Genomic DNA, 25,059 nt, shown 5'->3' on the forward strand with positions numbered 1-25,059 from the left:
GAGTTTGTACTTAAGCATAACTTCTTCTTGTTCAGGGACCGATTCTACCTACAGAAGAGGGACACTCCGATGGGCGCGGCCTGTGCCCCATCATTCGCAAACCTTTTCCTCGGCTACTGGGAGAGGGAGGTTTTCGGGGGTGGGGTTCTGGCCCCGGCCCATGCGCTGTGCTGGCTTCGTTATATTGACGACATCTTGATTATCTGGGTTGGATCGGTCCCCGAGCTAGAGGATTTTATCTCCTCCCTGAATGTGAACGACTACAACATCAACCTCACCTATACACATCATTTGCAAAGTATTGACTTCTTGGATATCATGATTTCAATTCATGGGGATGGTGAGGTAGGCACGACCATATTCAGGAAGGAGACCTCGGTTAACTCTCCCTGCATGCCTCATCTGCACACACTAAATCCACAATCAGAGCAGTACCTACAGGGCAGTTTTTGCGTCTTAGACGCATTTGCTCTGATGAGGTGAACTTCAAGGTGTGTGCGGAAGACATGCGGGAGAGATTTGTCTCCAGAGGTTATAGTAATCGTATTATTAAGAGGGGTTACCAGAGGGTGAAGGTAGCCTCCAGACATGAACTGCTTGTATCCAAGCCACCATCGAGACTGGCGAATCGGCCCGTGGTGAGATTTATATCTATATTTAATTATCAGTGGCACGCCATCAGAGGCATCCTCGACAGACACTGGCAGGTCCTAAAAACTGATCCAAACCTTCGGGAGTTTCTACCCTATCGCCCTTTTATGACTGCAAAGAGGGGCAAAAGCCTCAGGGATACTCTGGTGCACAGTCACTATGTGCACCAGAACACTTTACCTTTCAATATTGGTAACTCCAAATGGGGTTGTTATCCCTGCAGGTCTTGCCTCTCATGTAAAAATATAGTTAGGACTAAAACTTTTTGTAATGCGGATGGCACGAGAGTATTTGACGTCAGGCAATACATCTCCTGCAGTAGTGTTGGGGTCATTTATCATGCCACATGAGGCTGCGGGCTCATTTATGTGGGGCTCATGTCCAGTGAGTTGAGGAGATGTGTGAGGGAGCATGTGTTGGACATTTTGGGCGCTGGGGAGGTGGAGGATCTATCATCACTTCGGACCCTACCAACACATTTTAAAGCAATATCATCATTTTGATACCAAGAGTCTGCAGGTCTGCGGCATTGACCAGGTTCATTTGGGCCTAAGAGGAGGTGATGTAAAGAAGGCATTGGCTAAACTGGAGTGCCGCTGGATCTATAGACTGGGAACTATGTCACTAGAGGGCCTTAATGAACGATTGAGCTTCTCCCCCTTCCTATAATTGTGTGTCATCATTGTGCCTGCCCTTGTCGGTCGCCTGCTTCGTCCGCGCCCCCCCTTCTCTGGACGTGGGAACCCATCCTGATATGACCCATATTTTGGTTATTTATTTATTAGTTTTAGGACTATATTGGTCTGCTTTTCATCCCCCCTAAATATAATAAAAAAACATATACAAAAAATATACATACAAAAAAACATATAGATTAGGTAATTTGTCATTGTTTGACTTCTCTTTGTGATGGCCCATATTATGATTATCATAAATTCTTTTCTCTAGATGCGTTGACTTCCTGGTGATTTTCCTTGCATACTGTTTTAAGTATGAATTATTGATAACCCTCATAGGTATGTCTCCGCTCTCATAGGTATGTCTGCCCCCTACCTCTTTTGCAGTCTGTTTTTTAATTGTGTGTGTATTACTTTTTATTTTCCCTTTTTAGTTCACTTATCTCCCCTGGCCTTTTTGCATATGTGGAGCCTCTTTTGAACTGCAGTTGGAATGGAAACCAATGACTTCATGACAGATTATATATTTGGATTCAAATGTAAATCAAATTCTTTCCAATGAGAATAAGTGAGACGATGGATATGGACATTTACTTACATTATGGACTTTTTTTGCTATATGATCTGTTATGTAACATGCATGGCGTTTTAGTTACATATCATGTGTAAGGTGACATTGGGTTATGTGGGTGAACAGGCGCTGTGTCCGTCTCCCATGAGGGAGCAATCTCCTGTTCTCCCCTTATACCTGCCCCCTGTTTGTCTGTGATCATCACCTCACCCACTGCAGGCATGTGAGCCGACCCTGTGCGCATGCGCAGGGTGCCGCGATCATGTGATTGTGACGCGGTCTCTGAGGGGCGGAGTCCCCGAACATGTGACGTCAATGGGGGAGTTCCCATCTTCCGCGACGCTGCTTGAGACCGCGCCGCTCTCACCAATGTTCGGGGGCGCGCTGCGTTGTGCGCCATTATTGGTCAGTGCCCACCTATCCTCTATTGGCTTCCACATATAAAAGGCCCTGTATCCACACACACCCCATCACTGCCCCCTGAGGAAGTACGGAAACACGTGTCGGGGCCTCCCTGACACTGTTGGTCATTTTCTACTTTTACTAAGTATGTTCTATTTAGCTTAACCTATGTGATATTGGCTTCATTGTGTGTTGGAATGTATGACTTTTGGTCATTTACACTGACCTTACTCAGGTCATATAATTAATGTTACTGTGACTTTTTTAGCACAAATGTTCTTGTTACCAATGAATTGTACTGGCTAAGCTATGGGACTTCATATGTTGTAGACTTGGTTTAAAATTGATACCAACTGTGTCTCTATCTACCCTCTGTTGCTACACCTACCTATGTTATGCCTTGTATTATATGGAATTCTTACAATGTGTGTCTTTTTGAATATATTTAATAAATTATGAAATCTTTTTAGTCATCACATTGTGTCTTAACTATGTCATACTTTGGGGTGGTAAAAACGCTTATGGCTGTCTTTGTTTTGCTAATTGATATTTAGTGTTATGCCCCTTTTTTACTCATGAGGTCTTGTTTTCCATTGTCATTTCATTGTATTAGCATTTGAGACTGCTAGAACATTGAAATCAACCAAGAGCTTGTTCTTGTTAGATCTCGCTATTAGGAACAAGCCGGTGTGTACAAACTCCGACACACAGAAGGCAGACAGCGATGGAAGAAGATGATCTTTAGATTGAGAAAGAAGGCTGTAACTGAGTGCTGATGTGAGTCACGACATTCCCTTAGCCATGAGGATGTCTACTCTGTGCATGTCAGTCCTTTTCAATGAGTATTTTACACTTCATTAGTTTATATATCTGAATAACAATCAATGACCCTGAGCAATGAGCAGCTTAGTCCATTTAATATTGCTGTCAGTATTCCAGTGGCCCTATTCCTCAAAATATCTTTGTCTTAAAGTTCCATCAAGGAAATTTGATCCTAAATTTGTTGGTCCATATAAGGTAACTAAGATCAGTAATCCTGTGATGGTCAACTCCAACTCCCATTTGCGTGGAAGAATAATAATTCCTTTCATTCCTCTCTTCTTAAAAAGTATGAGGGGATGCCGGGTCCTCAGGACAGCATTGAGGTTGACTTGGAGTAGGACAAGGAGTATGAGGTGGAACAAATTTTGGGTTCCAGATGTGTCAGATATCGACTGCAATATCTCGTTAAATGGAAGGGTTTTGGTTCGGAGGATAATTCCTGGGTTGATGCGGGAGATTTGCATGCGGATCACCTAGTGAAAGAGTTCTGTCAGCGGTTGACCATCTCAGTGGGTCCAGTGGCCCCTCATTGAAGAGGAGATATTGTTATGTGTCTGGGTTCAAACCCTTGCACCTGTGCTTTGTGGTTGGCTTCTCCATCCACCAAGCCACAGCAGATACACCTTTTCTCTGAGTGTTTAGTTTCTGTTATCCTTGCTTCATTCTTTTTAGGGTAACAGGTGTTTTCATTTACTCATTTGTCTGCCCTATCACGTTTCAGGTGCGACTTTATATACTTTCCCCCTGCTGGTATTTCCTGCTGATAGTCTCATTTGGATATCCAGTCATACTGCTGTAGTTTAAGCCAGGCAGTGAAAGACCGGCTAGAGTTTATCTCTCTGCTGTTTGTTTTTTCATGCATGATAATGCCCCGTCTCATGCTGCACATAACACATCTGCATCTCTGGCTGCTATGGGCATAAAAGGGGACAAACTTATGGTGTGGCAAACAGCTCTACTTTGGTTTCATCTGACCATATGACATTCTCCCAATACATTTCTGGATCATTTAAATGTTCTCTAGCAATCTTCAGATGGGCCCGGACATGTAATGACTTAAGCAGGGGGACACGTCTGGCACTGCAGGATCTGAGTCCCTGGCGGCGTAGTGTGTTACTGATGGTAGCCTGTGTAACGTTGGCCCCAGCTCTCTGCAGGTCATTCAATAGGTCCCCCTGTGTGGCTCTGGGATTTTTGCTCACTGTTCTTGAGATCATTTTGACCTCACGGGGTGAGATCTTGTGTGGAGCCCCAGATCGAGGGAGATTATCAGTGGTATTGTATGTCTTCCATTTTCTAATTATTGCTCCCACAGTTGATTTCTTCACACCATGCTGCTTACCTATTGCAGATTCAGTCTTCCCAGCCTGATGCAGGGCTATAATTTTGTATCTCTCTATGCTCTTTGGTCTTCACCATAGTGGAGTTTGGAGTGTGACTGTTTGAGGTTGCGGACAGGTGTCTTTTATACTGATAGCAAGTTCAAACAGGTGCCAGTACTACAGGTAATAAGTGGACAGAGAGGCCTCTTTAAGAACAAGTTACAGGTCTGTGAGAGCCAGAAATCTTGCTTGTTTGTAGGTGACCAAATACTTATTTTCCAACAAAATTTTTAAAAAATTATTTTCAAATCAGACAATGTGATTTTCAGGATTTGTTTTCTCATTTTGTCTCTCATAGTTGAGGTCTACCTATGATGTCAATTACAGGCCTCTCTCATCTTTTTAAGTGGGAGAACTTGCACAATTGGTGGCTGCCTAAATTCTTTTTTTCCCCACTGTATATATATGTAGTGAAGCGAAGAAACCTTGAAAGGATAAAAATCACAAATAGGGTTTTACCTAATTTAAAATTGTTAAGAGAACATGCACAGTGGTGCTCACCTGGTTTGGTTTTGTGTCACGATCGTAATTTGTCCTGATGAAGAAGTTGTAAAACTTTGAAACGCGTTGACGAATAAACCGCTTACATTTGGATTCCACATCTCTTCATTTTTCTTCAATGACAGCGCAGATTAACCCATTTGTTTCCAGTTTTTATCTACTTATATATGGATATATAGATACTCGTGTTAGTCAAATAGATAGTTGTTTGTCTCCTCATTTTCTGTGCTGTTGCATTTGCGTACCTGTTAATACTTGGTTTGAACTGACTCGGATAAAAAGATTCTAAGTAAACACAGCATGTCCAAAGTTATAAAAATTATAACTGGATGCAGTTTTTCTATCACTCCATAGATGATCAATGTGTTTTGTGTGTACAATGACTACTTTTTCAAACAGAGACATCAAAACCAGGGGACACTGATGAAAGACATGAAGCTTCTGGAGAGCAGCATCTGAATTCTGGCAGCAGAAACTTTACCAATGAAGTGACTAACAATAATATTTTCATTTGCTTTCCTGAAACATCCTATTTAAAATTGTATCAAATTCCTCCCATGTCATTCCATCTCCAGCTTATGAAATCAGAAGCGTTTAGTAGGAGTCATAGACAGTCTGGTTAGTGCATGGGTGATTTTCAATTACTGGCTTGCTATTTTCTCTTATGGATCAAATTCTCTGCCTTCTCCTATCTTTCCGCTGCATAAAGCAGGAGCATCAGACACGGTACAGCCCCAGCACCTTAATCTGTAACTGTGAGAAGCGCATATGAGATGAGCTGGTGTCGGTAAGGCCAGCACTGATCAGCAGAATAAAGCTCAACTGCTTTCATCAATGAGCCTGACACTTACACACATGAAATGTTTGTGACAGAGGCACATTATGGAAAAGAAATACTAATTGCACTGTGAAGTTAGGAAATGGTATTTCCATACCAAGGAGACAAATAAAGACTGATTTATATAATTTGCTTTCCTATCATTGTTGTGATGGCTATGTGGCGCCCCTGAGGGTTCGGTCGCCACAAGGGGGGATACTGCAGCCTGTCAACAGGTGTAGTGTCTCCTCACCCAGGTAAGGAAGGTGCACTGGTCAGGACCCTGAATCTACATTCAACACTACACACTCCTGACCTATGGGAGGCAAGTATGCACCATAGTGCTGCCTCAGCAGGATCACAAGTGAGGGGAACCAAAAGATAGGGGAACCATGTAGTGGGTGAAGGGTAGAACACAGTTTTAGTTACACACATAGTTTCATATATAATAGCCAGCCATCTTAAGCACAAGGGTCTTTGATTGTGGTCTTTGCAGCTGACAGTGGCCTTGTGTAGGAGCCTGCAGTGTGCTGAAGATGCACTGTCCTCGTGCTCTGACCTTGACACGAGGAGCGGGAAGGAGTTAACAGTGTCTCTATCCCGGTCAAGTTCCCTTGCTTAAGAAGGTCGGGAGCTTTAGTGACAGCTCCACAAGCAAAAGGATCCCGGGGAGGGTGCAGACGGAGCGGAGCACGCCACCTGTCCTCGCCTACCTGATCTATTCAGAGGGACTCCTGCTGCAAGAGGGGTGCCGGCCCCCGACATCTGACTTTGCCACTTCACGTCTCTGTCAGAGAAGCCCGGTAGGCTACAGTGGATTCCGTCGGGTGACAGGCGGAACGGAATTGCCGCCTTACCCAATATCTGTGCATAGTCCAGAGGGAGACCCAGCCTTTGCACGCACACACACAGGAGAGGTTCAAAGGGGACTGTTAGGAACACTCGGAGGGTCCTGATCGAGGTACCTGAATACCTTGGGTGCGCTGAGCCCTCATCCCTGGTGGCCGCAGTGATCCGTGAGGAGCAGGGAGAAGCCTTGCCGCTGCCTAAAGAACTGTGAGTAAAAGACCTGGAAGACTATCCCTATGGCCTCTGGTTCCTTTATTTCTGCGCTGCACCACACCGCACCTGAGTGACCCAGGACTACTCTCCCCAACCTCCTGTCACATCTGCCTTGAGGCCCAGCTCCGCCTGTGGGGAGTTATAACATCGCCGGCTGCCACTACATCCAGCCTCAGAGGACTGCTAGCAGCGCTGGTGGCGCATCACCAGACACCACAGGTGGCGTAGTCGATAATACCACTCAACCCTGAAAGCCCTAACATCATTTTTAATGTGACGGCCCTGGGCACGGAACGGGTCCAGGCCACGACTGCATCCCCGTTCTCAACGTCGGACCCGGCTCCGAGTACCCCATCTTCCCAGGGCAGGGCTGCGAGCGTCACAGCTACATCATTCCATGTGTCAGCAAGCAGCAGCTTTTATTTTCTTATATAAGCAGAATATGGTGCAATAACAGCATTTTAATAACAAATCCAGTTACTTATTGCCTATTATTGTGGTATATAAAATGCAGGATAGCTTTGTTTTTTCCCAACATATTCTCAACGAGTACTGATATTGCTATACCGAACCCTAAGGAATTTTGTCAGCTGCCTACACATATTCTCTACAACCATTATGATGAATACTGAATCCTCAATATCAATACCTTTTATAGTACAACTGACAATCTGTTACAAGTAAGATGTGGTTCAGACTGTCATAATTCACGGTCCGTATATGGACTGCAATGAACGAATTGACCACAGGTCTCATGGCTTAAACCTACTTATGAGGATGTAACTTCTGATCAGGAGATCCATGGTCATTCTGGACATTGTGGCCTGTATGTAGTCCTTCGAAATATGGCCATCACAAATTAGCTGAAGGCTATGGGTACATGACGACTGGTGGCCACCAGACAAAGGATTGCAATGTCACATTGCCCCATGGCGGGTCCAGTCGCCACAGAGGTACTGCATCTCAGCCACAGGTGTGGTACCCCACTCTCGGGTAAGGAGGGAGCACTACCGGGGACCCACACACCCACATCCAACACCACATCACTCCATTAGGGAAGGGTGAGATTTCTCCTGAGGGAGAGCACAGTCCCTGTCCCTGTCTGGAGGATGGAACTAGGTAGAGGAGGTGGGTAGAGGAAGTAGTTTAGGGGAGCAATGAAGGATGGACTGAAGGCAGAGGGGACCACGTAGAGTGACAGCTGATGACGTGGGTCACATGACAGGTAGTATAACAGGAAAGGTAGAAAGATCTAGAAAGGCAGTCAGTCAATTAGTCAGTCAGAGTAGTTGGTGACAGGAGTCTGTCACGGGGAGTGAAGAGAGAAGGTGTCCTAGGAGTAAGAGTGCAGTGAGTGAGGACCGTTGAAGAGTGAGGGTCCAGTCAGAAAGGCCCAGTAAGAGAAAGAACGAGAGGAGCGAGGGAGTCAGAGAGAAGGGCTCCAGAGACAGAGAAAGGATCATAGGGGCACAGGAAGTGCGGAGTCCACCCGTGCACCCGAGTTCACACTGACCGTGAAGGGATCAGGTCACAATAGGGGACCGGCCCCAGACTAGTGGAGGACTGCAGGACTCAGCTAGAAAACCGGAGGTTGCGGTATCTCCAAGTGCCATAGCCAAAGCCACACACATTCGCTGAAAAGGTGGCCATATAGGACCAAGGGGACAGAGAGGACGTCGCCCGACAAGGCCCGGGGCCACTGGCTCGGGACACTGTGTGTGAGGCGCAGGACAGGAAGGCGAGAGCCAGCACAGAGAGACGACCTGGGAAGGTATACAAGAAGGGGGTCCCGATCAAGTGCACCCAAGTTATCTGAGAGTTGCTGGATCACTTCCCCGGAGGACACAGGGCTCGGTGGGCTGTTATAACATGACTAGCAGTTGTAACCTGGAGCACCGTAAAAACTGTGAGTAAAAACTTGAAGACTGCACCCCGCTGTGTCCTAGACTTATTTGCTGCATCACCTGCCTTGCACTACTCCACCAACATCAAAAATTCTTATTTAACTGCCCTGAGGTCTAGCTCTACCCGCAGAGAGCTGAATTATCTCTGCTGCGTCACCAACGGCCCCTGTGGACCTGAACAGCAGCGGCGGCCACCTAGAGCCGCATACCACGGGTGGCGTCACAAAACTTTATCCCCAAAAACTTTATTCCCCTCTTTTCCTTTGTTATTGACCGCCCGGGGCCACGGACCGGGTCACTCCGCCGTGACTATCCTAAAAGAACCGACCAGCCCAGCTACCGAGTACCCACGGCCCCAGGGGCCGCGTCAATAGGGTGGCAGCAACCATGACCCAACATGACGTCATTCACTATTATTCATTTTGAGTGTGGCGGTGAGACAATGTAATCTTATGCTGCCATGTACCCTTAGCCTAAAAAGAAACTTTAGCATTGAAAACTTAAAATATACATAATTAAAGGAGTTGCCTTATGAAAACAAGCATTGTCCATATGCTCAATTATCTGGTCACATAGGACTTCTCGCAGCAAAACCTGATGTTTGCTGGAGGTGCCAGTATAAGAACATGAGGACTTACTTTTACTGGTGCATAATCCAGTTGAACTGTACAGTATTGTCCGTAGTGTCAAGTCTCAAATAGGCAACCCAGACAACAAGATCCAGATGCCATAATATGATCGAAAACACTACCTGTCATGATAACATATGCACAGCAATGTAAAAAACACTTACTGTTCATCTATTCAGTCACTTTGAGCTTCTTTTAACCATTTCAAGCTTCAAAAGCCACAAAATGGCTGAAATAAGTGACCGAACTATTCTTAAGGAGGCTTCAATTTGGAAGCTACTCACTATTATATACATAATATAAGAACGAAAATGCCAGCAGCAAAAACCAGTACACAAGACATAAAAAAAGAAACTTCATGAAGAAAGCCATTTTCCTGAAGTGTCTTCCTCTTACAAAACTAGGCAGGTACGCCAACATCTAAAAGACATTGCGTGCACATACCCTAATACTGATACCAAGGAAGGCATAAAAATACAATTAGTCTTATTGCAGCATGAGTTGGATCTCTAGCTACACATTTGGTGATGACTATGATATTTATTGTAAACTCAGTTAAATAACTAAAATGAGATCAGTGTTTTCTTTACGAGATAACAGTTCTTCTTTAGTGAAAGAAGAATATCAATCAAACACCAATTTGTAAAAGCAGAGCAATAAGGATGCAAGGTCAGTACCAAAAAGAAGAATTATTTCCTGTATTGCCTCCACACATAAAAAAATATTTATTCACTGCCAACATAAAGGCTGGGATCTGCGAATGGGTATAATAATGCTTCTTATAGCACTTAACTGTGAACAGACTCCTAATTGTGAATCAGCATAGGAGGAGACAGAACAAAATCATAGATGCAGCACAAGATGGTATTATAAAATGTTTGGACATCTGACGTGTAAGAACAGAAAATAAATGAGCAATGTTTCTCCATCAGCTGACATGAAGGCATACGACAATACTCTATACCAGTCTGTATTGTTCTCATTAGGAAGAGACTCTATAATATCACTTTCAATGCTGCCCAGGCTATTGACGGCCAGCTTTTAATTAACTGTTACATTTTGATCACTAATCTATCTATATAATTGTCTTATCCCATCTGTCTGTCTGTCTTTCTTTCTGTCTGTCTGTCTTTCTGTCTGTCTGTCCAGGAAATCCCGGGTCGCTGATTGGTCCGGCCACGTGCAATCAGCGACGCGGCATTTCAGAAAAACATGGCGGCCATTAGCGGCTCATGTGCGGCACGGAGGTCAGCGGCGATGCAGCCGGGAGATGCAGCCGGCGGCTCGCAGCATAAGTCCCCCGACCGCAGGCACTGCTGACCTACGTGCGGCTATCGTCGGAAGATCAGCGGCTACGGCCGCTTATCTCCCGAGGACAAGTGTGACGCCCCTCCCCTCCTCTCCCCTCCCCTCTCCTCTCCTCCCGTCCCTCCCCCCGCTCTATCATTACATCGGCACCCGGCGTCATACTTACCCCTCCCCGTGCCTGTGCAGCAGCTCCTGTGTCTTCCGCTGATGCTCTGTGACGTCTCAGGTCAGAGGGCGCGGTGACGTCTTTACACCGCGCTCTCTCCTGAGCGGTCACAGCGCACAGCGGGAAGATGTCGGCTACGCTGGAGTCCAGAGAAGCAGTGAGGTGAGTATTGGATTTTTTTTTTTTGTATGGGGCCATAGGGGACCTGCATGGGGCACTATGGGGGGATGTGACATCCTGCATGGGGTATTATATAGGGGGGATGTGACAGCCTGCATGGGGCACTATGGAGAGATGTGACATCCTGCATGGAGTTTTATATAGGGGGGATGTGACATCCTGCATGGGGCACTATGGAGAGATGTGACAGCCTGCATGGGGCACTATGGAGAGATGTGACATCCTGCATGGAGTATTATATAGGGGGAATGTGACTTCCTGCATGGTCCACTATAGGGGGATGTGACATCCTGCACGGGGTATTATACAGGGGGGATGTGACTTCCTGCATGGGGCATTATATAGTAGGGATGTGACATCCTGCATGGGGTATTATATACAGGGGATGTGACATCCTGCATGGGGTATTATATAGGGGGGATGTGACAGCCTGCATGGGGCACTATGGAGAGATGTGACATCCTGCATGGGGTATTATATAGGGGGGATGTGACATCCTGCATGGGGCACTATAGGGGGATGTGACATCCTGCATGGGGTATTATATAGGGGGGATGTGACTTACTTCATGGGGCATTATATAGGGGGGATGTGACATCCTGCATGGGGTATTATATATGGGGGATGTGACATCCTGCATGGGGTATTATATGCATGGGGTATTATATACAGGGGATGTGACATCCTGCATGGGGTATTATATAGGGGGGATGTGACTTCCTGCATGGGGCATTATAAGGGAGGGGGGGGTGACATCCTGCATGGGGCATTATAAAGGAGGGTCGGGAGACATATGCTAGAATACCCGATGCGTTAGAATCGGGCCACCATCTAGTTGTTAATAATCCTGCCACAAAACCAGAGGCAAATAAGACATTTCTTCTATTGAATTGATTGAAGACATCACAAAAATCCTGGAGGCCAGTTGCAATGAATTTCTGTTAAGCGCTAGCTGTGTTTTAGTACCATTTTCTGCTTTTGTTGCCTAAAAGTTAATTTGCAGAAAATGTGAGACAATAGTGTTGCCATTCATAATGGTTAACAAACTGAATGTGCAAAGTTTTTGTGTAACTTGCAGTTGCGCAAAAATTTTGCACATTTTTGGTGGTTTAAACCAGATGTGACCGGGTCCCCCAACTTTTTGAAAAGTGGACAGAGCTTACCTTGGGGGAGCCTGGCCTTTCACATCCTAAAAAGTCATCATTGTTTACTTCACAAAAGTGGCACAAATTATGAAAAAAATTTACTCTTTATGGAGTACATTGCTAATGCTGGCATAAACTACTTAATGAATTGAGTGCACCTTACTCCAGTACACTCTTAATCAAGACTGGTATGCAAAACAAGAGTCTTGATGAATCAGGACCTAAGAATCTAGTTAACACTATGGATTTCAAACAGTGAGAAATAATATTCCTCTTTCATAATGGAAAGATGCCTTCAATTGAATTTTTGCCCTATTAGAGTAAAAGAACATAACCCCCGTCATATCAGTCACTGCAGAGATAATCTCTAGCATTTCAGGATTTCCATATATTATATGATGGCTAGAGATGATGAAATTGATTTGATGCAAATCTAATTTAAGTTGAATTTTAGGAAATTAACAGATCCCAGTGAATGCAAACAATTTGCAATTCTATTCACACAAATTGCAAAAAAAATGTCCATCTGCTTATTTACACATTGCAGAACATTGCATCAGTCGCATGAGGTTGACATGACCTCAAGCACAACCACGCAAGTTTCCCCATTATGCCTTGCAGCTATGATAAAACACAGCCATTCAGGAGGAACTATCATAACCTGTATAAAAGCCTAAACAGGGAATACAGTAGCCATTTTAATGTGATTTTTGTATAGTGAGAGGACATCAGAGTTTATATCTCAGCAGAAGAGATAAAAAGAGAAAGCACTAAAGCATTGGACAAATACTAAAGTCAATAATATGTTATATAATTGCAACACTGAAGAAGATAAGAGTAGACAAGGAATAAGCCTGGGGTCAAATAAATGTATAAAAAAATCGGACCGATTTCCATCCAGAAAAGTGGTACGATTTTTTTCTAACTTGTCATCCGTGTACTGCCCGTGTGCTGTTCGTATGCAATACGTTTTTTGACTCAGCAGTTATTAATCATTTACAAGACCATTTACAGTTTCTTTTGATACTGAATTGTAATGTTTCTGTTAAAATCGGACGCCACTCTTATGGTCCGTATGGCATTTTTTTCTTGTATCCTTTCAATTTCGTAGTGAAATCGCAGCATGCCGTGATTTTTTTCTCACACTGAATACAGCTGAGAAAAAAAATGCAGATGTGCACTGCCTCATTAAATAACATTGGTTTGAGTGCAATCCCTTTTTTTATCGGATTTCACTTGTCTCAGTTATGCGCTCGTGTGAGCGAGCCCTTATGTGAATATTCAATTGACAAGAGAGCGAGAAATAGGAAAGGTGCAGCAGAATGCCCGTCTCAGTGTAATTGATAAGTGATATGGTGTAGTTGGCATCTTTCCTGCTATATTTGATTTACAATTACACGTGTTTTTCTTCATTTTTAATGCAGTAGATAACAGAAGCAAGACAGCACAATAAATAAAAAATCTAAAATCATTTTTTGCATTTCTTGTGCAATAGCTATTGTGAAAGGTGGAACAGTATTTTTCCTAAAAAAAAATCCTCAAAAGCCAGATTTTAAACTTCGATTGTTTATCTCACAAAGTGTTCACATGTTTTTGAAGATCTGTTTTACTACTTAAATTTTACGTTACTCTAAAACAAAAGCCCTATCGCATGTGCCTATTTAGCATTTCTTATAATGTCATTTTTGGGAAGTGGGTTGAATTTTGTTAGAAAATAAAATATAAAAATGTGGGCATTTTACTGTGCATGTCTGCTTTTGCACACATGTTTTACTAGTCTAATTTGACAAATATCCACCCCACACATATATTGCGCCTTGAAGCACATTTTTGTCTTTTTGCACATGTATCTACCTACCTTGAATTTCTTTTTATATCTTTTTTGCAAGGATTGAATAATTAGGATGGAAAATATTGTAAAACGTAATAATGGTGTTGTACAAAATTGACAGTAAATGAAAAAGTGACAATGGTAATGGCCAGGGTAGTGTAAAAGCAAACCATGGCTAAGAATGTATGAAAAAATAGCATCAGCCGAAGCTCCACCACTGGCACCAGCTACCTGCCAGTAGTACTGCCAAACGCTGTCCACAATTGTACAAAAAAAAATATATATATATACTGTATATACTGTATATACAGTATATATATATATATATAAATATATATACAGTGGGGAAAATAAAGATTTGATCCACTGCCAATTTTGCAAGTTTCCTCACCCACAAAGAATGGAGAAGTCTGTAATTTTTATTGTAGGTACAGTTCAACTGTGAGAGGCAGAATCGTAAAAAAATACAGAAAATCACATTGTATGATTTTTACATAATTAATTAGCAGTTTACTGCATGAAATAATTATTTGATACAAGAGAAAAACAGAACTTAATATTTGGAACAGAAACCTTTGTTTGCAGTTGCAGAGGTCTAACGTTTCCTGTAGTTCTTGACCAAGTTTGCACACACTGCAGCAGGGATTTTGGACCACTTCTCCATACAGATCTTCTCCAGATCTTTCAGGTTTCGGGGCTGTCGCTGGGCAACGTTGAATTTCAGCTCAAAGATTTTCTATTGGGTTTAGGTCTGGAGACTGGCTAGGCCACTCCGGGACATTGAAATGCTTCTTACGGAGCCATTCTTTAGTTACCCAGGCTGCGTGTTTTGGGTCATTGTCATACTGGAAGACCCAGCCACGATCTTCAATGCTCTTACTGAGGGAAGGAGGTTGTTGGCCAAAATCTCGCAATACATGACCCCATCCATCCTCCCTTCAATAAGGTGCAGTCATCCTGTCCCCTTTGCAGAAAAGCACCCGCAAAGTATGATGTGTCCCCCACTATGATTTGCGGTTGGGACGGTGTTCTTGGGGTTGTACTCATCCTTCTTCTTTCTCCAAATACGGCGAGTGGAGTTGATACCAAAAAGTTCAATTTTGGTCTTATCTGACCACATGACTTTCTCCAATGCCTCCTCTGGATCATCCAGATGATCATTGACAAACTTCAAGTGGGCCTGGACATGTGGTGGCGTGAGCAGGGGGACCTTGCGTGCTCTGCAGCAATTTAATCCATAACAGCGTCGTTTGTTACTAACGGTAATGTTTGAGACTGTGGTCACATCTCTCTTCAGATCATTGACCAGGTCCTCCCATGTAGTTCTGGGCTGATTCCTGACTGTTCTCAGAATCATCCTTACCCCAAAATGCAAGATCTTGCATGAAGCTCCAGACTGAGGAAGATTAATAGTCATCTTGTATTTCTTCTATAATTTCTAATAATTGTGCCAACAGTTGTTGTGAAGCTTCTCACAAGCTGCTTGCCTATTGTCCTGTAGTCCACCCCAGCCTTGTGAAGGTCTACAATGTTGTCCCTTGTGTCATAAGAGAGCTCTTTGGTCTTGGCCATTGTGGAGAGGTTGGAGTGTGATTGATTGAGTGTATGGACAGGTGCCTTATATACAGATAATGAGTTCAAACAGGTGCAATTAATACAGGTAATGAGTGCAGAGTAGGAGGGTCTGTAGAGCCAGAATTCTTGCTGGTTGGTAGGTGATCAAATACTTATTTCATGCAATAAAATGCAATTTAGTTATTTAATAATCATACAATGTGATTTTCTGGTTATTGTTTTTAGATTCTGTCTCTCACAGTTGAAGTGTACATACAATAAAAATTAAAGAACTCAACTCAATTAAAGAACTCAAAGATCTAAGACTATTTCTATGTACACAAAAGGTCTTTCCTCTCAAATATTGTTTACAAATTTGTCTAAATCTTTGTTAGTGAGCCGTTCTCCTTTGCCGAGATAGTCCATCCACTTCACAGGTGTGGCATATCAAGATACTCATTATACAGAATGATTGTTGCACATGTGTTCCTTAGGCAGGGCCGGCTCCAGGTTTTCGTGGGCTCTTGGTGAAAGAGTCTCAGTGGGCCCCTTCTACACATACCACGATTCATGACGCACAGATACGGCGGAGAAATATACAGTACAGACCAAAAGTTTGGACACACCTTCTCATTTAAAGATTTTTCTGTATTTTCATGACTTTGAAAATTGTATATTCACACTGAAGGCATCAAAACTATGAATTAACACATGTGGAATTATATACTTAACAAAAAAGTGTGAAACAACTGAAAATATGTCTTATATTCTAGGTTCTTCAAAGTAGCCACCTTTTGCTTTGATGACTGCTTTTCACACTCTTGGCATTCTCTTGAAGAGCTTCAAGAGGTAGTCACCAGAAATGGTTTTCACTTCACAGTTGTGCCCTGTCAGGTTTAATAAGTGGCATTTCTTGCCTTATAAATGGGGTTGGGACCATCAGTTGTGTTGTGCAGAAGTTAGGTGGATACACAGCTGATAGTCCTACTGAATAGACTGTTAGAATTTGTATTATGGCAAGAAAAAAGCAGCTAAGTAAAGAAAAACGAGTTGCCATCATTACTTTAAGAAATGAAGGTCAGTCAGTCTGAAAAATTGGGTAAACTTTGATAGTGCCCCCAAGTGCAGTTGCAAAAACCATCAAGCGCTACAAGGAAACTGGCTCACATGAGGACCGCCCCAAGAAAAGAAGACCAAGAGTCACCTCTGCTTCTGAGGATAAGTTTATCCGAGTCACCAGCCTCAGAGATTGCAGGTTAACAGCCGCTCAGATTAGAGACGAGGTCAATGCCACACAGAGTTCTAGCAGCAGACACATCTCTTCAACAACTGTTAAGAGGAGACTTTGTGCAGCAGGCCTTCATGGTAAAATAGCTGCTAGGAAACCACTGCTAATGACAGGCAACAAGCAGAAGAGACTTGTTTGGGCTAATGAACACAAGAAATGGACATTAGACCAGTGGAAATCTGTGCTTTGGTCTGATGAGTCCAAATTTGAGATCTTTGGTTCCAACCACCGTGTCTTTGTGCGACGCAGAAAAGGTGAACGGATGGACTCTACATGCCTGCTCCCACCGTGAAGCATGGAGGAGGAGGTGTGATGGTGTGGGGGTGCTTTGCTGGTGACACTGTTGGGGATTTATTCAAAATTAAAGGCATACTGAACCAGCATGGCTACCACAGCATCTTGCAGCGGCATGCTATTCCATCCAGTTTGCGTTTAGTTGGACCATCATTTATTTTTCAACAGAACAATGGCCCCAAACACGCCTCCAGGCTGTGTAAGGGCTATTTGACCAAGAAGGAGAATGATGGAGTGCTACGCCAGATGACCTGGCCTCCACAGTCACCAGACCTGAACCCAATCGAGATGGTTTGGGGTGAGCTGGACCGCAGAGTGAAGCCAAAAGGGCCAACAAATGCTAAGCATCTCTGGGAACTCCTTCAAGATGGTTGGAAGACCATTTCCGGTGACTACCTCTTGAAGCTCTTCAAGAGAATGCCAAGAGTGTGCAAAACAGTCATCAAAGCGAAAGGTGGCTACTTTGAAGAACCTAGAATATAAGACATAATTTCAGTTGTTTCACACTTTTTTGTTAAGTATATAATTCCACATGTGTTAATTCATAGTTTTGATGCCTTCAGTGTGAACCTACAATTTTCATAGTCAAGAAAATGCAGAAAAATCTTTAAATGAGAAGGTGTGTCCAAACTTTTGATCTGTACTGTACATCGGATGAAATAAGTATTGAACACTGTCATGGGAAATATTAAAAATCTCTCTCTCCCTCTGAAATCTCTCTCACTCTTCCCCCTCCCCTATACAGTTTGCAATGGACAAGAGCTAACAATCTAAGGAGCTGTTTCTATGCAAATGGCAGTACACACAAGAAGTGGCAAACTCAATTATCCAGGCTAGTTACCATACCAAATGGAGAGACATGGGTGACGAATAGACACCTTTGAACATGTGGGCCAGAGACTGAAAGGGACGGGAAGCATCTCATTAAGGCTTCAAAGGGAAACTATCACACTCCGTACAATAGCCGGGTCATTCTCATTTGCACCCTCCTTGGATCACTAGACATCAGGCAGATCGTAGGCACCGATATGAAATATGCAATATCGGAAGTTCTAGAATTCCGATTGTGATGAGACACATATTTTTAGATAAGGAACAGTAGGCATAAATTTCCGTATCTTTGAGCCCTCCCGGTGAGCTGTAATGCAAGAACACAAAAATAACGGACAGCAGTCATGTCATGTGTGGTCTCTAAGTAAAGGTAAAATCGCAACAAAAAATATTGCATCACTTGCTAACTTCTGCGATCAACCAGCGAGGAGTTATCGTTGAAATTAGAAAACCATGAAGGGCGGAGACAAGCCCACGTGAGGTCATCACAAGGGAGTGTGTGGTCAGGGCCCCCCTTCGGCATAAAAGATCAAGCTGAATATTGATCATTACTCATGCTGGGGGATACATATTTGTGTAAGCAGGGGTCACGTTCCATAACGGTCCATTGGAGTGCCCCCCTGCAGCTAAACTGAATCGTCTCTGCGATCGGTCTAGTAAGTTTCTTCTATTAATCCCTTTTTATTTTGTGTAACTGTATATGCTGTATTGTTTTGTCCCCCTTTGCAAAATCTTTTGTTTATTTTTTCATAAATACTGCCTCCCTTTTGGATTAAGTATAAAATTTAATAGTTCTGTTTCTTTTGCTCTGTAATCGTTCCTCCCCCGAAGCCACACACTACCAGAAAGCAGGCGTATAATCAGGCCTGTAATGTATTTTAGAACTGATTGGTGGTGGCAGCGAATAGTCTTTTTTGGGTTGTCGTGAAGCTAGCAGTGATCGTACGGGGGCGTATACACACATTCCATGTGATGGAATCACTGCTCGCTTGACGATAACTACGTAGTGAGTAATCGGGATCATATATGTGCGAGTCCCTGACAAATTGGTGGCAGCGGTGGGATATTGTATGATTCACTGTTGTTGTCCTGACAAACACGTTACCAATTTTCTAAGTAAATTTATTTCTAAAGATGCTATTGACATGAAATTCTCACCAGATGTTGGTAGCAACCCATCCAATGCACACAGGCAAAGAAATAAAACCATAGATTTCCATACATTTACCCCTTAAAAGCCCAGGGTGTACTAATATGTACCTGCGCCTTGGGCTTTAAGAGCGAGGTACGTATTAGTACGCCCTGTTGATTTTGCCCGCACACAGTGCTATGTGCTGGGAGTGGTCCCGCACCGCTCCCAGCACATTAACCCCCGCAATACTGCGATCGAAATCGATCGCAGCATTGCTGGGGCAAGGGGAAGTGATCGCGATACTCACCTCTCCTGCCGGCGTCCAATGCTGTCTGCAGCGGCTTCCTGGACAACCCTATGTCGTCATGACAACATCCGGGTCACCAGACAGCAGGACTATACTTTGGTCATGCACAGTGCATGACCAAAGTATCTTCTGCATCTGCAGCGCTGACAGCCTATATAGCACAGGGATCGTGCTCCATCCCTATGCTATACAGGCGATCAGAGTAAAAAAAAGTGAAAGTCCCATAGTGGAACAAAGTAAAAAAAGTGTTAAAAAATGAAAAAAAAAATTTAAATAAATTGTAAAAATATAAAAAAAAAAATTAATCCACCAAAAATAAAAATATAATGTACCCATCAATAAATATTATTATGAAAAAAAAATAAAAATAAAAGTACACATATTTGGTATCGCCGCGTCCGGAACGACCTGACCTATAAAAATGTCCCACTAGTTAACCCCTTTAGTGAACACGGTAAAAAAAACAAAAACAAAAACAAAAAAAACAATGCTTTATCATCATGCCGCCAAAATATGGAAAAAATTATAGCTCTCAAAATATGGTGATGCAAAAACTAGATTTTGCAAAAAAATGCGTCTTTTAGTGTGTGACAGCTGTCGATCATAAAAAACCCAATATGACTCTGGTATCGCTGTAATCACACCGACCTGAAGAATAAAGTCGTCTAATCACTTATACCGCATGAGGAACGGCGTAAAAAATAAACTCTAGGGTTACGGTTAGGGTTGTGCTAGGGTTAGGGTTGGGGTTAGGGTTGGGTTAGGGTTGGGCTAGGGTTAGGGTTGGGGTTGTATTAGGGTTGGGGTTGTATTAGGGTTGGGGTTGTGTTAGGGTTGGGGTTAGGGTTGGGATTTTTTTCAAAAGTTAAAAAAAAAAAGATCACGATATGGCGACTAGTGTTGAGCTCAAGTGCTCGCTACTTGAGTTTGCATTGGTAGCTCGGGTATGCACTGAGTATCGCAGGTGCTCGAGTGACATGCTCGAGTCTCCGCCCCATATGCTTCGTGGCCAAAAACACCTCGCGGGGATTGCCTGCCATGCACGAGCGATCCCAGCATATTTTCCTTTGGGTGTCTAATAACCGTGAAACATGCGGGTGTTGACTCGAGCATGTCACTCGAGCATGCACGATACATTTTGCATACCTGAGTCCCCGATGCAAACTCAAGTAGCGAGCACTTGCGCTCAAGACTAATGACAACTTATTCAATATGATGACCTAATGTTATCAAATTCTGTGTTGTACCTCTGGGTTCAAAATGTTCACTATACGCCTTGATAAAATCCTTGAGGGGTGTAGTTTCCAAAATTAGGTTACTTGTGGGGGGTTTCCACTATTTAGGCACATCAGGGGCTCTCCAAACGCGACATGACGTCCGCTCTCAATTCCAGCAAATTTTACGTTCAAAAAGTCACACAGTGCTCCTTCCCTTCTGAACTCTGTCGTGCACCAAAACACTGTATTTTCCCCACATATGGGGTATTGGCGTACTCAGGAGAAATTGCACAAAAGTTTTTGGGATCCATTTTCTCCTCTTACCCTTGTGAAAATAAAAAAATTTTGGCTAAAAAATCATTTTTGTGGAAAAAGCTATATTTTTTTATTTTCACAGCTCCATGTTATAAACTTCTGTAAAGCACTTGGGGGTTCAGGGTGCTCACCACACATCTAGATAAGGTCCCTGAGGGGTCTAGTTTCCAAAATGGTGTCACTTGTGGGGGTTTTCCACTGTTTAGGCACATCAGGGGCACATCCGCTAATTATTCAAGCAAATTTTACATTCTAAAAGTCAAATGGTGCTCCTTCCCTTCCGAACCTTACTGTATGCCCAAGCAGTGGTTTTCCCCCACATATGGGGTATCGGCTTACTCAGGAGAGATTGCACAACAAGTTGCATGGTGAAATTTTTCCTGTTACCCTCATGAAAATGCAAAATTGGGGACTGAAAAACATTTTTGTTGCAAAAATTTTATTTTTACAGCTTAATGTTCTAAACTTCTGTGAAGCACCTGGGGGTTCAAGGTGCTCACAACACATCTAGATAAGTTCCCTGAGGGGTCTAGTTTCCAAAATGGTGTCATTTGTGGGGGGTTTCCACTGTTTAGGCACATCAGGGGCTCCCCAAATGCAACATGGTGTCCGCTAATTATTCAAGCAAATTTTATATTCAAAAAGTCAAATGGCGCTCCTTCCCTTCCGAACCCTGCCGTGCGCCCAAACAGTGTTTTTTTCCCCACATATGGGGTATCTACGTGCCCAGAGAAAATTACAAAACAAATTTTGGGGTCCATTTTTTCCTGCTACCCCTGCAAAAATAAAAAAAAATGGGTTTAAAGTAACATTTTTGTGAAAAAAGTTAAATGTTAATTTTTTTCTTCCACATTCCAAAAATTCCTGTGAAGCACCTGTAGGGTTAATAAAGTTATTGAATGTGGTTTTGAGCACCTTGAGGGGTGAAGTTTTTAGAATGGTGTCACTTTTTGGTATTTTCTGTCATAAGACCCCTCAAAGTGACTTCAAATGTGATGTGGTCCCTAAATAAATGGTTTTGTAAGAAGTTTTGTTGGAAAAATGAGAAATCGCTTTAACTCTTAACCTTTATAGCTCCCTAATAAAAAAAATATTGGTTCCAAAATTGTGCTGATGTAAAGTAGACATGTGAGAAATGTTATTTATTAACTATTTTGTATGACATATCTCTCTGCTTTAAGGGCATAAAAATTCTAATTTTGAAAATTGCGAAATTTTCAAAATTTTCGCCAAATTTCCATTTTTTTCACAAATAAACGCAAATGTTATCAAAGAAATTTTATGACAATCATGAAGTACAATATGTCACAAAAAAACAGTCTCAGAATCAGGGGGATACATTGAAGCGTTCCAGAGTAATTACCTCATAAAGTGACAGTGGTCAGAATTGTAAAAATTGGCCTGGTCATTAATGTGCAAACCACCTTAGGTTGTAAAGGGGTTAAAGAGGTTGTCCACTACTATTAACAATTCCCCCATTGATTTAAATTGTGGAAACAAGTCTTTTTGTAAATACTTTCCGTGGTCTTTGTTGCCTGTGAGCGGCGCTATTGCTTACTGCTCACCATGCATCACATGACCCGGCTGCAGCCGGCTCCGACATCCGCTGATGTCACGTCAAGTCACAGCCCAGCATCCACTGCGCGCTTGTCGTCTCCTCTGCTTTCATTGGGAAAGCTCGTGCTGGATGCTGGGCTGTGACGTGTGGTGAAACTCCGCCCACAGCCCATCAATTAGGGGGGAGCACGTCACTGGGTCACGCCCGGCTGCAGCCGGAACTTGACGTGAAATCAGCGGATGCTCGAGGGTGCTCGACAAGCTCGGCTAGTATTTCTGGGTTGCTCAGGCGGGAACTCGGCTCCCCTCTCTGCATGTTTGGCGCTCTTTAGAGAGCCAATGAACATGCAGGGATTGCCTGCCACACACTGTAATGCAGTAGCCATGTTGGTTGTGGCATTACAATGATTGGCTGGCCGCACAGCGTCATCAGGTCTATATTAGACCTGGCGCCGCTATGCCTGTCACAGTCTACCCCGGAACCAGTCAGTGTAGGGAGAGGTGCTGCTGAGTCAGAGGACAATTCTTTTTGTGTTTTTTCCTTGCAAGCAAATTAAATAAAGATAATAATACCAAAGAATTTGTGATTGCAATCATTTTCAGGAAGAAACTGAGTATTATCTGACAGAATTGCAGGGGTGCCAATACTTTTGGCCACCACTGTACATATATTGTAAGAGGTCCCCTAGTCATGTGCTGGAGGGGGGATATGTTTCACTGAGGTTATTAGCTTCAATGATATGAATCTGGAAGTTTGCTGCAGCATGTTATGTACTGAGGGGAGTTAATTGGCCATGACAGGGCAAGGTTTGTTGTGAACACCTAAAGAGTTGGGCACGAAGGCTGTTCACCATATTTCTACCCTAGGGTATCGTCCAGAAGGTAAAAGTGAAGCCTCTGGTCTTAATGATTGTGCTGTGTGCTCTGAAAGAGAGCTGACCAAAAGAACTGGGCTCTTGCTTAAAAGAGCTGAACCCTGATTTCTGAGCGGCCTGCCCCGCAGTTTTATGGACTGTAGTGTATGCCGTTTATTAAGGCCAATACGACTGAATATGTCTATTTTTTTTTGGACTGGTTTATGAGGGATGTTTTAATAAACCAGCTGAAGATTTAAAGGAAAAGCATTTCTTTGACTACTTCGTTAAGCAACGGAGTGAGCCTATCTACCACAGTGGTGCTAGAAGTGCGGGCAAGATCCCCAGGAAGCAAGTGTGACATCTGTGGACAAACTACGTCTTGGGTGAAGGCGGCTATAAGGATAGAACAGCGGTCGGACAAAATGGAGGAGCTGATCAAGCACCTGGTCCAAGGCCAGAAGTAGCAGCAAGCCCAGCAACAACAGGAAACAAATAAATTGTTGGTGCAGCAGCCCCAGCAACAGCAGCAGCGGCAGCATAAAGAGGTGCTTAAGCGGCAGTGGAACTCCTCATAAATGCAGTCCATGGCAGGATGACCTCCCCACCCCCAAGTACAGATGATGACTGCCATGTCCGGAAGGCGGTAAGACGTGCCATGCAAAAGATGACCCAGGAGGATGATGTCAAGGCCTTTCTGGTGTTATTCGAAAGGGTCGCCGAGCAGGAGAAGCTGCCAACAGAGCAGTGGGCAGAGGTGCTGGTGCCCTATCTAGCTGACGAGCCCCAAAAGGCTTATTATGACCTTGCCTTACAGGATGCAAGGGAATATGCCAAACTAAAGACAGAGATATTGGCATGCTGAGGAGTAACATTGTCTGTCAGGGCACAACGGGTTATATTTTGTTGACAAAACCCCCCTGTCTCAAATGTTTGACTTGTACATCTTGTCCAGAAGTGGCTGCAGCCAGAGTCCTCCACCCCAGCCCAGATGGTCGAGTGCATGGTGATGGATAGATTTTTTCACGCCTTTCGTAGACCAGTATAGAACTGGGTTGCCCAGGGAGATCCTCGAAATGAAGATGACCTGGTTGGACTAATAGCAAGGTACCAGGTGGCAGAGAAGTCATTAGGGAAGCCCGGTATCATAGCATCCCTGTACTGGAGTAGTGTCACGGGTGTGTCATGTGTAACAGACAGTCGCTCTGGATCTGGTTGTAGAAGGTCACTGCGCTTGGCATTGCAGAAGCCTTCTTAATCTTTCTTCCTTTGGGACTCAGCGGCAAACTCACTCCTGCTGCTGATTGACACACCCTTGCTTGGAAGTTAAAAAACACTCAGTTTGCTCCAGGGAATCGTCGGTGATACTTTAATGTACCTTTGTGCAGGCTTGGAGCACTAGCAGTCGGCTAGCTTCTTCTCTGGTGCCCTTGGAGGACAGTGGGCGTTACTCCTCTGGTGTCTGCTCAAGCTAAGTTTATCCCCTTTGTTTGTCCACCTTGTTGTCTTTAGTTTCTAGTGGGGTCTGACCAGTACTCACCCCTCCCCCTCCCTTTCTAGGGCCAAGCTCTAGGGACATCCAGGGCTTAGGCTCCTGCTCGGTGATAAGTGTGGAACCTATATAGGTATGGTAGGGTAGGCAGGTTGATAATAGATCTGCCT

The sequence above is a fragment of the Phyllobates terribilis genome, unplaced genomic scaffold, assembly GCF_046119375.1.
Source record: "Phyllobates terribilis strain yellow unplaced genomic scaffold, ASM4611937v1 Scaffold_11__3_contigs__length_659146591, whole genome shotgun sequence".
Taxonomy (NCBI): Eukaryota; Metazoa; Chordata; class Amphibia; order Anura; family Dendrobatidae; genus Phyllobates; species Phyllobates terribilis.